Genomic DNA, 16,998 nt, shown 5'->3' on the forward strand with positions numbered 1-16,998 from the left:
CCTACGAGCAACAGCATGTGTCATCTTTAACAGTATTTTTATGGTTTTCTAGAGGATCTTAAAAAGAAGACCATGTTGAAATGATGTTGTTACATTTCTGGACCACAATAATATTTAGGTCCCACTGACCCAAACCTTTCAAGGTGACTGATTTTTAAAAGTGGGCCAACTTGATAAATACAGTATCTAAGTTGTTGGACTGTCCTTTCAGCTTTTGCCTTATTTTTTAAAGTTGGATACATTGCCAATTTTACTCCAGGTATTCTTTTTCTTGTTTTCAAGAATTAGTGGTTTGGCACGATTTGTTTTATGCGAGTTTTCTCTACCAGTAAGAGTAGCTGATTAGTCCTTATTCACCTTAGTCAGTGACTCCCTAGTCTAGAAGTTCATCTCAAATTAAGAGATGGCTCAAAGCCTTTTTTCATGCTTTCAAGCACATTTATCTATTACGTACTATTGCTTGCTTGTCTCGTAAAAAGCATTAAACAAAAGTTGGTTTGATGATATAAAAAAAAAGTTCCCAGCCCAGTTTATAAATGTTTAGCCATGAACAGAATCTCACATATTAGATGTGGTTCAAACTCTTTTTCCTTTAATTATTTTTAGCACATCATTGATCAACACGCATTTAATATGTATTTCACCAATGTGTTTTATTGTTTGTATGTGAATGTCTCTACACGTCTGTGACATGAGCATGTGATCAGGACTTTTATTTTGTAGTGGAGATGTGACGTCATAAGGCTGCGCCGCGCTCCTGCTTCTGTTGTGATTCTGCTGAAGAAAGGTTTGTGTTTTGCTTTTTAAGTCTTTAAATCAATAAAAACTGTTCAATGTTATAGTTTCAACAAGAACAGTTAAATTAATGTTTGATTATTGAACTTACATTCTAATGCCTAATCTAACACAAATTAATGTTATTTATTATGAGTAAAGCTCATTCATACATGAGTAACAAAAAAAATCTGTCTCCTTTCTGTCTATATATCATGAATCACTTTATCATAAACATGAATTCGGTCACTGGAGATGAGAGAAACTGACAGAGGTGTCAAGAGGTACAAATATTGTTTTACCTTACTTAAGTAGAAATTTTGGGTATCTATACTTTTTATTTTTTCAGCCGACTTTTTACTTCTACAATTATCTGTACTTTCTTCTCCATACATTTTAAAAATAGGTTTGTTACTCATATTTCAACAACAAAAAAATCCAGATAAATTGCGAAACATGGCTAGTGTGCATAAAAAACCAGGGTCCATCAAAGTATGGAAATTACAAGAAAATTGTACTTGTTGTATGGAGCACAGGTGATACGCATTGAGAAACTGACATTATGGGTTTATTTTAAAGAACTGTGAAGTTAGGGATTTTAACATCATTTGAAATGTCCCACCTGATGCCCATGCAGTCACAGTTTGTAACTTGGCACAATATTACTCAGCTGCTCCCGAAAAATGCTAGCGTTTGCATATAATTGTGGCAAAACTGGGAGGAGTCTAGCAAGAAAAACAGTAGGATGCTAATTGGATGCATAAAACAATAAGACAGTATAAGATATGATGTTTTTAACCAGGGCAATAACCAACTCTCAAACGTGGATTACACCTGTGACTCGAAGACTCCTTAAAAATATAACCATGACTCCTGTCCATCGTCACATACACACTCAGGACATCTACAACAGCAACCCCGACAGCTGCTGAAAGAGGTTTGAATCAATCATTCATCAGTTTTGACTGGGCTAAGCGCGTGCTCTATGTACTTCATGAAAGAAGTACTGTAGTTTCGTACACAAAGCTAAGCACATTGTTATTTCTTATGTGGACTAGTGTTGTGTGCGTGAAATGCCTGTTAATTACCTTGCTTTTTCCGATCTCTTATATTGGGCACTTTTTGCTCTTAAATTGGCTATAGGCCCCTGTGGCGGCGCAGCCAAAAAAAAATGTTTTTTGTTTTTTTTTACACATTACTTTTATACTTTAAAGGGTCATGAAACCCCCCTGCTGCAGCGGTGTTTTTTCACACCTTCGATTTGAAAAAGCTTGTTAAAAGGGGAGTGGCCGACTGTGAAAAGGTGGGATGGTATTGTGTGGAAAGGGGGAATGTTTGCATAAATAGGGGAGTGTCAGTAGGTGCATTAAGATTAGCGATACCAACAGCAGCAGTTACAGCGGTTCTGAGACATGTTCTTGGTTCACGTTGGCATTGTTTACCACAGAGAGATTAAATGAGGGATGAGTACAGCGAATGAGAGAGCTATGAGTGGCGTGCAGCAGAGATCGCAAATCATTCAGCTCTTCAAAGTTCAAACCAGCATAATTCAGTGAGAAATGAAAATAAATGTTATTCTGCATGACGAAATATTTTGCAAACGTGATAAAACTATATTTGTCCAAATATGCACGCTGTTTGGCAAGATGAACAACGCGCCGACGTGATAAGAGAACGTGAACCACCCAACATGCGATGTGACAGAGATGTGTAATTCTAGATCGGGGTAAAAGCGAAGGGGTTTGAGGCTAGTCTCGACCGCGCATCTGAAGCAGAGCGACGCACGCTGGGTTGCCGTGACGATCCGCGCTGTCTATCACTCGGCAGCTAAATCTATATTTGTCCAAATATGCAGCACACTGTCTCACTAAGAGCCCGAACACATGCGGTTTAGTGCATGGCTGTGACCACAAATAAAACAGAGAGGACGTGGCTTTTGTTCATTAGCCTACAGATTACAGATTGGTTATTTTGCACTCCTGACATAAATAGTCAACGCTTGCAGGTTCGGCGTGCGATTGCTCAAGTTAATTTTACTTTACCGAGTCTTTGTAGCAAAGGCTTCCACAGACGGCGCCGGTTACAGCTCGCTCGGCGCCCTTTACGTTACTTCGTATCAGCACAACGCCTAGCTTTCCTCCGTGACTTTTCCGCACGCTGCTTCCAAAACTTCCCCACCATATCTCTACAATAATGATGGAAGACGAGCCTGACAGAAGTGACTGTCTCATGCATATTAACTAAATTATCTTGTATGCATACTACAGCGCAGGGATTGGACTGAATGAGCTTTATGTCATGAATATATATCGAGAATCGCTCGGAGCGGTCGACGTCAGCATGTGCCCAGCAGCCCATACATGGGCCGAAAAGGCCACGCCGATGTCAGCATTTGTGACGTTGCTCCGACTAAGCTTTTCAAACCGGAAGACAGAAATCGCTCTGAAAAATGCAAAAATAACTATTTTCACATATGAATACCATTATTAAGTACCCTTAGTGTTTTCAATGATGTGCAGCCTATACATATCTGTTTACATCTCAAAAAAAGTGTTTTGGGGTTTCATGACCCTTTAAGTAGGTTTGAAATCAGTACTTTTACTTGAGTAAAAAGCTTGTTGATTCTCCTACAAAAGTCTTTTTAAACCCTAGTATCTATACTTCTACCTGAGTAATGAATTTGAATACTTTTGACACCTCTGGAAACTGAGCTTTTTATACTCAAAAGTCATCTGAATCAATCGCTACACTAATATATAATGATTCACTGAATCACCTCAAACACTGACGACTCCTGCTGGTCAAAACAGGGTAAATACAATGAGAACCACAAACATTAATGAGAACTTTTGCTAACCAGCTACAAATGTTTTAATGGAACTGTAATCTATTTAATATAAACTACAAATCAATAAATGTAAAGCTTAAATGTCTGAATATAAGCCTACTATATAGTTTATTTTACTCATTTGTTGCTAGTTTTGAGTTTTTTTGGTCTCAGTAACTCTCTCTCTCTCTGACTCTCTTACTCAGATTTAGTTTTGTAATTATTCTCATCTCAAAGATGGCGTTTATTAAAGAGGAGAGTGAAGACGTGAAGATTGAAGAAACATTCGGAGTCAAGCATGAAGAAACTGAGGAACAAACAGGTCTGTTTCATTCTCAAAGCTGAACTCACTCATTTGGTCCTTATTAAATGTCCAGGGCTGCATTTCCCGATAACGTTGTCTCTTAGCGCGCTACGAATACTCTTAAGGTATAACTTAACTGAAGGTATACCATTTCTAGGTGTGTTCCCCGAACTATACCTTAGGAGGTTGCTTAAGGTAACCCTTCTTAAGTGCGACGTTAGCGGGTGCTGTTCGTGACTGCGGTGCTGAATTGGCGTATAACGATGGCTCAATAATCAATTATTTACTCTATGCAGGGACTGTTTCACTGCGTTATGCAAAAATATATATATTTTCTTTATAAAAAAAAGTACTTCAGAAATAATTGAACTTGCATTTATCTATGAAATTGCAAACTAAATTGTATATCATTTTGAAATGAGTGCACGAACCAGCAATCTCAGCATCAAAAAAACAAAACAATTCAATAGCCTAATTGAACACTGGGTGTATATTACAACTTCAGAATTATATTCGTATAGACGGACATATAAAGGAGCATTTTGCACAGTGGTGGCCACTAGTGGAATGAACTGTTCATAGTGATAAGGTATAGCTAAGAGTGGTCCAGACCAACCTTACGAAAGTATGACTTAAAGAAGGTATTCTTAACTAAGATAATTTCGGGAAACGCATATTAACGTTAAGGTACTTAAGAATGACATAGTGTTAAGAAGGTTTCGGGAAATCCAGCCCTGCTCGATAGAAATTTGTGATATTTTTGAAGTGTGCCTTAAATTAAGCGTCTTAAATAAAGTGATTTTATCATGGACAGACATGTTGAGATCAGACAAATACTAATGCTGCCTTCACAACCATGACCTAGGAATTTTATTTGTGTTCTTTTTAAATGGTTTACACAGCTCGAATGATGCTGTCTTCATCCTTAAATAAAAAAGGGTCAAGGTACGCACGTCTAAAGCATCTTAGCATAGTCTGGATGCCAGATGAACTTTGGCCCGCCCACAAAAAATGTAGGTCGGGGAGTTCAGTCTGGCCTCGATCCATAGAGCAGTAATTATCCCTGAACAGAAACTGTTCAGACCAATGAAATCATCAGGGCGGGCTTTAGACGATGACGGACAGATGATCAACAGTAACGTAATCATGCACGTCATCAAAGGGGCTTGGATTATATTTACTCGAATCCTAAACAGAGAGGTTGTTTGTATATGCATTCACCATCACAATTTCTCTCAGAATTTATGATCATGTTGGGTAAGTACTCTGTGTATCATTAAATTATTAAAAAATTTTACAACACCGGAAAAGATCGTGTATTCCAGCGCGCGTGCAGACTGGATTACCAAGTTTTTACAACAAAACCCGCCAACTACTAGCCCTAAACCATAGCTTCTCGGGGGGTTCTCCGGGAAAAAATGGTGTTTGGGGGGTAAAATGTGTGTTATTTTGGCAAGGTTGCCAGCTAAACTTTGCACTCATGGGTCTATATATCACATAATAGTTGCTTCAACCCGCAGACATAGAAAACAACCTGTGGAAAAAAACGCGGACTTGGCAACACAGTGCAGTTGAGCTCTGTTGACATTTGACAATGCGTCGCTTCGTTGCTCTGATTGGTTGTAGGTCTATCCAATTGATGTCTTTCCTGGTTCGGTTGAAACACGCCCCATAATCACAGCCCAATGGAGCAGTTTCAGACTCATATACTGACTAGAGCTGAGTATGACAACGTCAGGCTATCTTAGCCAGGTGCAAGATCAAAAAAATATATCTGGTAATACAAAAAAGATCTGCACAATGTTATTCTTCCTTTATTTAGAAAATATTGTGGCAATGTTTCAGTCAGGCACAAATACATATTTGAGAGGTATCGCACACAGTTCCTGTTAATCTTGTGTAAATCTTGAGTACCAATAGAGTAGTATTGCATCCTTCATATCTCTAAAAAAGTCTTTAGTTTTATCATATTTATAAAAAACAGATGCCCTGTGCCGATTCTTTCCGAATAAAACCGAGCTTCTGGAGGCGTATCGTGTGGGCGGAGCTAAAGAGTAAACGTTCATTAGAGGTGGGAATCTTTTACCATCTCCTGATTCAATTCGATTCCGATTATTGAGGCCACGATTTGATTCATAACCGATTTTCGATTCAAAAAGATTTTCGATTCAAAACAATTCGATTTTATCCATAATGATTTCTAATCGGGTTTCTGATCATGATCTACTCTCATCTGCTTTGCTATACAGAATGACAAACGTAGACATTAAAGTGTCTTTTTCACATTTATTAAGTTCAATTCTCAGTAAAGTGCCTTTTATCTTATTGTCTAGCTATAAAATAAGTTGGAACAAAAATATAGTGCATCTTCAAAATACAAAACGGTTGAAAATAGATGCATTTCCCAGGAAAGTTGCAGATTACAACAAATATTATGTAGAACACAACTGGTGAAGACAAAGAAAATCGATATTTCTCAGTCAGACAAAGTAACTTAAAGAATAAGTTACGAAAATAAAGTACTTCTTTCAAAATGAAAAATAGCACCCCTAAGCTACCTTTCTCTGAAGTGTTCATGACAGTGTCTCTTGCAACAATAGAACTGTAAACTGTGCTACTGATTATATGATTTTCAACAAATCATGAAAAAAACTGGACATGAACTATGCGCAAGGTTACTGTCCATATGCAGATGCAACATTCAGGTTATTTTGCAGGAAAGAAGCTGATCAACTTGTGCAGGAGTGAGACTGCTTCGCTGTGCTGTCACTATATCTCCAGCGGTGGAGAACTCTTTCAGCTGGAATGCTAGTGCCAGGGATACACAGTAAACACTGCAGTGTACGTTGGTCTGCAGCAGGCGGCTGACTCTGCTCCATGTCGCTGAGCTCCGGGTGATGCCTAGTATGCCTAGCCCGCGCATTTGTTGTGCTGGCGAAGCCCTGCACATGACATGCAGTAAAAAAACTAGGAGGCTAAATCTTGCACACAATTTACTATTTGTTTCACTTGATTAAGAAATCGTGAGCACATTTTACCATTTCATTCCCTCAATTTATAAATAGTGTGCATGTTTAACTAATTAGTTCCCTTGATTTGGTAAACCGTGCGCACTCTTCACCTTTTTTTGCAGGGTATGTCATGTGCAGGGCTCCATATATGCCCCCATATTCTTGTGAGCATGGAATTTCCCGTTTCCCCCACATATTTCTTCCCACACTTGGCACATCAAATATAAATGCATTTTTTTTCCTGCTTGAGTGGGACCGCCTGCCTGAGTGACCTTGTACATTCTCCCTTCCTGTACTGTCCCCCTCTAACAAGGTCTGCTTGGTTTTTACTGGGGACTTTTTATTTGCTGGCCCCAGTCCAGTATATCCCTAAGATTTCTGCACATTTTATAGGATGCCACCATCCTGTATTGGGGCTCCCAGATCACGGGGAACAAACCCTCAAAGGTCTGTTTATAATCAGGGGAAGTGTTTTTTTCTCCTTTTTGAGGGCCTGGGTTTCCCTTTCCTCCCTTCATCCCTCCTCCTTCGCTGCTGCCCTCAGGAACTGCTGGGAATATCTCCTCCTCCTCAGGGCCCCAAATACAATTTTGAATGCCACCACCATGTTGTTTTCTCTGGTGCAGATCCTCCTGAACCTCAGATGATGGGCCCCCACAATCCCTTAAAATACCTTTGTCTTACTCCAGCCAGGCCTTGTCCTTGCTGTCCCAGACTCCCCAAATGTCATCCAAGTACCTTCAGTATTGGGCGGTTAGAGATTTGCACCTTGGGAACACAAGACTTCTCCCATTCGGCCATATTCATGCTTGTGTAGGCTGGTGCAAACCTCTTACCCATTGCCGTCCCCTTCACCTGCATGTAGTAATGGCCATTACATTTTAAATTATATAGTCATTCTTAGTGAGGCTCAACTCTAGAAACCGCAACAGACTTCCATCCGCTCTCTCTTCCTTTGGATGACATTGGAAGCACTTCCTGACTGCCTGATTGATACAGACTCCACATCCATGGAGAAGAGCCTGGCCTTGACCCCAATACTCATCTCCTGCACCTTCTCCCAATCCTCATCTCCTGCACCTTCTCCCCAATCCTCATCTCCTGCACCTTCTCCCCAATCCTCATCTCCTGCACCTTCTCCAGGACGTGGTAGGTGTCTTTGATGTAACTCTGATGCCTGGTAGAGAGCGGATTTAGGTATGAGGTAATCAGTTCGGCCACCAATCGCTATTACTCCCACAGTCCAACACTATTGGTCTACCAGGAGGGACATCTGGAAACAACCACGTGGTTCTATCCTTGTGTACTTTCGGGAGTGAATAAAATAAAATCCCTTGGTGTCGCCTGTCCTAGAATATACTGGAGCTGCCAAGTGTTTAGGATTCCCCTTTCCTTTAAAAATTCCATCTAATTCTTGATCTAATCCCCCGATCCCACTCTGGGAACTCTGGGTCCTGCAGCCTCACCGCCTCCTTGACATACTGCTCCCTATCCATCACCACCACAATGCTCCCCTTGTCCGCAGGCTTGGTGAACAATGTACTATCCTCTGTAAGTACTTTTAAGGCTTTGCGCATCTCCCGGATGAGCTCTAGGGCACTTTCAAATGCTCTTGGGTACTATTGCTGCTCACGGGGTGTTTTTCAGCTGTAATGTGCATGTCGGTGGTGTAGAGTTGAATGAACTGCACAGCTGAGAAAGATGCAATGCCCCTGAATATGTCTAAATAACTCTGCTCACGGGGTGTTTTTCTGCTCTTAGGCCAGGGACACACTGCAAGCGTGCCGTGAGCGTCTTGGCTGCGTGGTGTGTCCGTTTTTATTTCGGCTCCCATGTTAACCGGTTAGAGCTTGCATACTGCCTGCGTCACGCGCGCATGCTTCAAATAGAAGAGACGCCTTTTTTACACGCGAGCGTGTTGGAAGTGTTTCCAGGCAAAATAGAAAAGGAAAAGATGTTTATATACCCTTTTGACACAAATACACATTAATAAATTACATTTTCATGTTTGAAAGTCTGTAGGTTAACATAAATGCAGATATAGGCCTAATTGTAATAATTAAAAACAACATAATTATCGATTTTGAAATATTAAACCTGTCAATACAGAACTAAATATGGTATTTACGGCAAAATAGGCTACATGCTACATTGTATGGCCAATAGTCCACTGCCGACGTTGTCTTTGCTGTATCAATAGGCAATAAATTTATATTTAACATGAAGTATAGGGCTTCCCTGTACATCAATACCAGCAGCAGCGTCGCGTTAGACACGCTTCTGGTGTGCAAAGACAGAAAACGCCACGCAGCCGCCTCGCGGCTTACACGCAACAGAAACGCCACGCTTGCAGTGTGTTTCCGGCCTAATGTGCATGTGGGGCGTGGTGGTGTAGATTTTAATGAACTGCACAACTGAGAAAGATGCAATGCCCCTGAATATGTCTAGCAGCGCTGCTCCGACAGTGATTGTGATCTAGGTAGTTTGCAATCTCCGCCACACTGTGACTAACCACCTGATGTATTCTCACCCTGGACCACATAATGGATGTCCTCTGTTTTTTTGGCGTGATAGTAGACGTGCCATGCATCAACACACTCAATATGGGAGGACGTCGACAAGCAACGATAGGTTGAGGTTTGACAAAACCTCAAGGTTGACAAACATCAGTTTGTTTGAACCTGGCTAGGAATAGCATTACATTCTGTGTGGGATCGCTGTCAATCGCCTTGTGCATAAGTTCTAATAGAAAGTGCCTGTCGTTTGCCACTACGGCCCATTAGCGTGTCAGTTAGACACCAATAAACAGCGTATCAATTAAAATACAGTATTGTTCAAAATAATAGCAGTACAATGTGACTAACCAGAATAATCAAGGTTTTTAGTATATTTTTTATTGCTACGTGGCAAACAAGTTACCAGTAGGTTCAGTAGATTCTCAGAAAACAAACAAGACCCAGCATTCATGATATGCACGCTCTTAAGGCTGTGCAATTGGGCAATTAGTTGAAAGGGGTGTGTTCAAAAAAATAGCAGTGTCTACCTTTGACTGTACAAACTCAAAACTATTTTGTACAAACATTTTTTTTTCTGGGATTTAGCAATCCTGTGAAACACTAAACTAATATTTAGTTGTATGACCACAGTTTTTTAAAACTGCTTGACATCTGTGTGGCATGGAGTCAACCAACTTGTGGCACCTCTCAGCTGTTATTCCACTCCATGATTCTTTAACAACATTCCACAATTCATTCACATTTCTTGGTTTTGCTTCAGAAACAGCATTTTTGATATCACCCCACAAGTTCTCAATTGGATTAAGGTCTGGAGATTGGGCTGGCCACTCCATAACATTAATTTTGTTGGTTTGGAACCAAGACTTTGCCCGTTTACTAGTGTGTTTTGGGTCATTGTCTTGTTGAAACAACCGTTTCAAGGGCATGTCCTCTTCAGCATAGGGCAACATGACCTCTTCAAGTATTTTAACATATGCAAACTGATCCATGATCCCTGGTATGCGATAAATAGGCCCAACACCATAGTAGGAGAAACATGCCCATATCATGATGCTTGCACCTCCATGCTTCACTGTCTTCACTGTGTACTGTGGCTTGAATTCAGAGTTTGGGGGTAGTCTCACAAACTGCCTGTGGCCCTTGGACCCAAAAAGAACAATTTTACTCTCATCAGTCCACAAAATGTTCCTCCATTTCTCTTTAGGCCAGTTGATGTGTTCTTTGGCAAATTGTAACCTCTTCTGCACATGCCTTTTTTTTTAACAGAGGGACTTTGCGGGGGATTCTTGAAAATAGATTAGCTTCACACAGACATCTTCTAACTGTCACAGTACTTACAGGTAACTCCAGACTGTCTTTGATCATCCTGGAGGTGATCATTGGCTGAGCCTTTGCCACTCTGGTTATTCTTCTATCCATTTTGATGGTTGTCTTCCGTTTTCTTCCACGTCTCTCTGGTTTTGCTCTCCATTTTAAGGCATTGGAGATCATTTTAGCTGAACAGCCTATCATTTTTTGCACCTCTCTAATCAACTTTTTAATCAAAGTACGCTGTTCTTCTGAACAATGTCTTGAACGACCCATTTTCCTCAGCTTTCAAATGCATGTTCAACAAGTGTTGGCTTCATCCTTAAATAGGGGCCACCTGATTCACACCTGTTTCTTCACAAAATTGATGACCTCAGTGATTGAATGCCACACTGCTATTTTTTTGAACACACCCCTTTCAACTAATTCAACTAATTGCCCAATTGCACAGCCTTAAGAGCGTGCATATCATGAATGCTGGGTCTCATTTGTTTTCTGAGAATCTACTGAACCTACTGGTAACTTGTTTGCCACGTAGCAATAAAAAATATACGAAAAACCTTGATTATTCTGGTTAGTCACATTGTACTGCTATTATTTTGAACAATACTGTACATGGTAAATCACTTGAATAATATTTACAGTTTTGATGATTTTCAATTTAATGAACAACAGAATCAACATTTATATTCAGGGAAAACAATTAGAACACATTTTAGAGGGGCTTGTACAGTGAGTGGGGGGACGTACAGGATCACGTTGAGGACCTTTGGTCTACATGCTGCTAAATATGTCTGTTGTCTTGTGCCATTAAACTTGTATTTGTCTCTGTTCACCTTAGGCCTGATGCCGCTGAAAGTTGAAAGTCAAGAGTTGAATGAAAAGGAAGAGAAAGACCTCTATGAAAACCATCATGATTTCATAACTGACGAAATATCTTTTAATTGCTCACAGACTAAAAAGATTTTTACACAAAAAAGAGCTCAGAAGACAGAAAATAGAACTTACGCCTGCCCTCAGTGTGAAAAGAGTTTCAATCAACATGGAGACCTTAAAGTTCATTTAAGAATTCACACTAGAGAGAGGGTGTTTACCTGTCCTCAGTGTGGAAAGAGTTTCACTAATAAAAGAAACCTTAAAGTCCACATAAGGATTCACACTGGAGAGAAACCTTTCACCTGCCAAGAGTGTGGAAAGAGTTTTTCTGATAAAAGAAACCTTCAAAAACACATGAGAGTTCACACTGGAGAGAAGCCGTTTACCTGCCAACAGTGTGGAAAGAGTTTCACTCAAAGTAACTGCCTTAAAGTCCACATGAGAATTCACAATGGGGAGAAACCTTTCACTTGCCAACAGTGTGGAATAAGTTTCACTAGAAGTAACTGCCTTAAAGTCCACATGAGAGTTCATACGGGAGAGAAGCCGTACACCTGCCAACAATGTGGGAAAAGCTTCACTAAAAGTAACAGCCTTAAAGACCACATAAGAATTCACACTGGAGAGAAGCCCTACACCTGCCAACAGTGTGGAAAAAGTTTCGCTAAAAGTAACAGCCTTAAAGTCCACATGAGCGTCCACACTAGAGAGAAGCCGTACACCTGCCAACAGTGTGGAAAAACTTTCTCTGGAAAACGTTGTCTTAATGCCCACATGAGAATTCACACTGGAGAGAAGCCGTTCACTTGTGACCAGTGTGGGAAGAGTTTCAGATTTATAGCAAATCTTAATTTCCACATGAGGAGTCATTAAAGAGAAAACTGTTTTAAATGTCTTTAATGTAGAAGGAGTTTCACAGACTGGAATCATCTTAAGAGACGCATAATTACTCACACCAGAGGTGGAAAGTGTTTCAGACCCCACAAGAGTTCACACTGAAAAGAGATATGAGACCTCCTTTTCCAACTCATTCTGAAAATAAATTAATGTTCTCCCAGTGTAAGTGGCCTGCTCGTACTCCAGTACTCGTTTGGAAGCTCAACCATTTTTGGTATCAACACACGAGTGAATCTCGTGTTCAGCAAGAACCAGTGAACGCCCTCTCCGCTGTGTGTATATTCTAGATCCTAGATGCTTGAAACCAGATTCAATTAACCCCAAGAGGACTGAGCTTAAAGAAGTTAAAAGAAAATAGTCCAACGCCATGGTACAACATGCACACCAGGCCTTTAAAACATCAGCCAGGAAAAAATGGAGCGTGGCTGAAAGAAAACAAAACTGGAGGTATTTCTGCATTTCTTGGAAAGATAGCATGATTGCATACAGAAAGGCAGACTCTGTGAAGAAAACGAACACAACAAGAATTGCTTTTCACCCTACACACAACTAGCGCATCCTTGAAGTCCCTGGATAGACGTGTCAACCTTGTCAACTAGACTCTCCTCTGTTAAGGTCTCCTGCATGATGACCAGATGGAACTGGAAAAATACTCTGAATCTTCCAAACGTATATGACTCCAGACTTGTAATGTTACCTGAATCATAATCATACACTGTTTGTTTGTTGGCCAGAGGAGAACTGGCACCCTGACTGAGCCTTGTTTCTCCCATTTTTTTTCCTCCATTGTGTCATCTGATTGGAGTCCTTGCCTTGCTTAGTTGGGGGCACTAAATATTCAACTATATCACTGATCTGCCCGCATTGACAGTTTATGAGAATTGAACTGAGCTGGATGACATTCCCCAGAGTGGCTGTAATCAATTTGTAGCCAAATCAAATTCTGTTGCATTATCTGTTGAATTATTGCATTATTTTCCATTAGATTCCATCACTGTGAATCTGCTACAATAATGATAATAAGTCCATTACTTCCACTGGAGAAGGTCAAAAGTATGGAATGATCATTATTTATATATATATATATATATATATATATATATATATATATATATATATATATATATATATATATATATATATATATACACACACACACACACACACAGTGGGTACAGGAAGTATTCAGACCCCCTTAAATTTTTCACTATTTGTTATATTGTTATATAACAGTTTTCACTGTTATATTGCGGCCATGTTTCTAAAATCATTTAAGTTAATTTTTTTCTCATTAATGTACACATAGCACCCCACTTTGACAGAAATAACACGGGTATTTCAGTTTTTCTTTTTTTAATAAATCTGCAAAAAAATTCAACAATTCTAAGTATAGTCAGTAATACTGTCTCCCTCTACAACCAAAATCGTTCTCAATTTGCAGTTTGCTGGAAAGGTGCAACTCATGACTTTGTATGCTCGGTTGGAAGGAGGTAAAAATAACGTAATCAACAGCCACGTTTCCACCAGGAATTTCCCCCCAAACCTTTTGCTGTCTGCATTTCCATCGCAGTATAAAGTACCTTGAAGATTAGTCTGGAGATGTAGGACTGTGCGCAACTTTGCAGTTCCTGCTGGATTTCATCCTCCGCATATAAGCTTAATAAAGCCTGAAACTCGCTGTTCATTGTTAATTCAATTTACACACAACTATTACTACAGGCACTTTTAAAAACTGTGGTTGGAATAAAATGTTGCATGACCTTGGGCGCTGAAAATTCTTTTTGGTTAAGTCCCACCCCCAAAAGTTCCTGAACTTTTAAAAAGTACTACTTCACGAGCAGGAATTTTCTGAGGGGAAAATGTTATACTTAACATTTATAAACTTTTTGTTCACCCTGTCTTCATGCAGTCACTCCTGTACAGCGGTACAATCAAGCTCACATTCGCACTAGAGGTCTAGTGGAGCACATGTTTGGTGTATGGAAGAGCCGTTTTCAATGTTCCTAATTACACCAAACAGCGTGGCTGGGTATATCATGAAGTAGAAGATGATAATGTCCCAGAGATTCCCATAGTTGTGATCAACAATGACTTTTGCTTTGCAGCATTTCTCACATTGCTCTTTGCAGATGATGTTGTCGTGTTGGCAAGCTCAGACCAGGACCTTCAGCATGCACTGGGACGGTTTGCAGCCAAGTGTGAAGCGGCTGAGATAAGAATCAGCACCTCCATGTCCGAGGCCATGGTTCTCAGTCGGAAAAGGGTGGCTTGCTCACTTCAGGATGGTGGAGAGTTCTTGCCTCAATTGGAGAAGTTTAAGTATCTTGGGGTCTTGTTCACGAGTGAGGCAAGGATGGAACAGGAGATTGACAGACGGATCGGTGCAGCATCTGCAGTAATGCGGGCAATGTACTGGTCTGTCGTGGTGAAGAAGGAGCTGAGCTGTAAGGCGAAGCTCTCGATTTACCGGTCAATCTACGTTCCTACTCTCACCTATGGCCATGAGCTGTGGGTAATGACCGAAAGGACAAGATCCCGGATACAGACGGCTGAAATGAGCTTTCTCCGCAGGGTGGCTGGGCGCTCCCTTAGAGATAGGGTGAGAAGCTCGGTCACTCGGGAGGAGCTCAGAGTAGAGCCGTAGCTGCTTCTGCTCTTGAGTCAACGGCGACCCATAGAATTGTATGGGGACAAGTTGTCAAATTTGGCACACTGAGAGAGGACAGGCTGAGCTGTCACCAGAGCAAATTTGGAGTCTCTAACTCAATCCTTCTTGGTGCCACCAATTGTCCAAATTTTACTTGCGTCCAGGCTAACAAAATACATTTTCTGTAAAAATGCCATTTTTATTTTTTCAAAGAAATAAACCCTACTTTTTCTAACTACTAGGCCTTGCTCTGATATTCAAGAAAATTGAACCAGGTCATCTTCAGACAATGTCAACTCAAATTTTAAATTTGCCAAACTGTTCTCACAATGTATCTTTTTGCCAATAACTTCTGAATGGTTTGTCCAAAAATAACAGATTTCACAGACTCGAACGATGTGTCAATGCCGAGTTGAACGATACCCACATTTTCCATATTGGCCATTTTGAATTTTGCATTAAAATGCTATATTTTACTAGCCTGACAAGCCAGACCCACATCAAGATGTTTGGTCTGGAAACTCACCATAGGCAGGGCTCAGTCCGAGGGGCGGGATAAACGGTTGTATTTCAAACTCCCTCTGCACGCGATAGGATAGCGGTACACCAACTGGAGCAACGACGGTGAAGGGGAGCTCGCTCCTCGCTGACTGATTAAACATTCGCCGTATCCGGTCGGCTAAACTCCGAACACATCTTCCCTTTTTAAGAATGACTTCAGTGCCGCTCTTTGTTCTTTTCTCAGAGGAAAGCTTCACTCCAAGTCTTCCGGAGGCGCGGGCAGAGCTGATTCGAAAGACCGCCGCAGTTCGCCAGTTTCTGTGTTACTAGAAGCACGCAAACGCAACTCGGCCGTCGTCATTATGGCCCCGCCCGCCGACTCTATAGCCTACACGATGTGATTGGGCCGTCCAGATTCTGAGGAATACAGCTCAGATAGGAATTGAGAGTTGCTAGACCACACTTGCGGGCAAATTAAATTTGCTGCCGCTAGGGTGCGTCTAGATTTCTAGGCTAATATTTTACGAACACATTGGCAAAAAAATTTTAAGCACTATGGCCTGACAGTACTGTTTTAGGACAGTGCCACCTTGTGCTCAAAAGTTATAATGAAATTTCCAAAAATGCTCATAACTTTTGATTAAATTAGCGTATTGTACTGAAACTGTTCTTAATCAATTCATTGGGTCATGCAGAGCACATAGAGACCAACTTTGCCATATTTGGCCAAAATTTATGCCCGCCATTTTTCTTTTTCTTTTAAAACCTAGTTTTTCGAATTCCTTCTAGACTGTTTGTCTAAAATGTATGGATTTTGTGACGATAGCACAGAATAAGTTTTATATGCTTTTAATTGCTCATTATTGCAGTCACTGTAGGTCTGATGCTCCCAGCCATGCAGGCATTACTTGTTGTGCCTTCTTTGTGCTTGGCCCCTTAATGGCGGCTTGCAGCTACATTTTATTTTATTTAAATATTATTTCAGAAACAGACATACCAGGACCCTAAACTGGACAGGATTGACACTGGTGCTTCGATGTTCCCCTTATTCCTCTTCCTTCATAGCAAACTCAACATGATCTTCTGGTTTTCTTTTAAATGTTTTAAATTGTGCTCATGAAATTCACAGAAATTCTTTGAACAATTTCTTTTACCCATTGTTTGGACTCTAGTTCCACTCAAAGCTACAGTTTCTGGTCTGAAGTGTCTACATCATTAAATGAATCAGGCATCAGTAAGAGTAGCTGATTATGATAACTTTCGTGAGCTCTACAATATGTAAATCCACTTCACCAGCTAACTACTCTTCAACAGCAATGCCATATAGTCCATGGGCC

General features: G+C 40.5%; 1 pseudogene; it reads left to right on the top strand.

The window, feature by feature from the left end:
• The first annotated feature begins 771 nt into the window (after positions 1–771).
• On the top strand, positions 772–15,157 carry LOC137049972 (gastrula zinc finger protein XlCGF57.1-like; annotated as a pseudogene).
• The last annotated feature ends 1,841 nt before the right edge of the window (positions 15,158–16,998 follow it).

This window comes from Pseudorasbora parva, chromosome 20 (assembly GCF_024679245.1).
Source record: "Pseudorasbora parva isolate DD20220531a chromosome 20, ASM2467924v1, whole genome shotgun sequence".
Taxonomy (NCBI): Eukaryota; Metazoa; Chordata; class Actinopteri; order Cypriniformes; family Gobionidae; genus Pseudorasbora; species Pseudorasbora parva.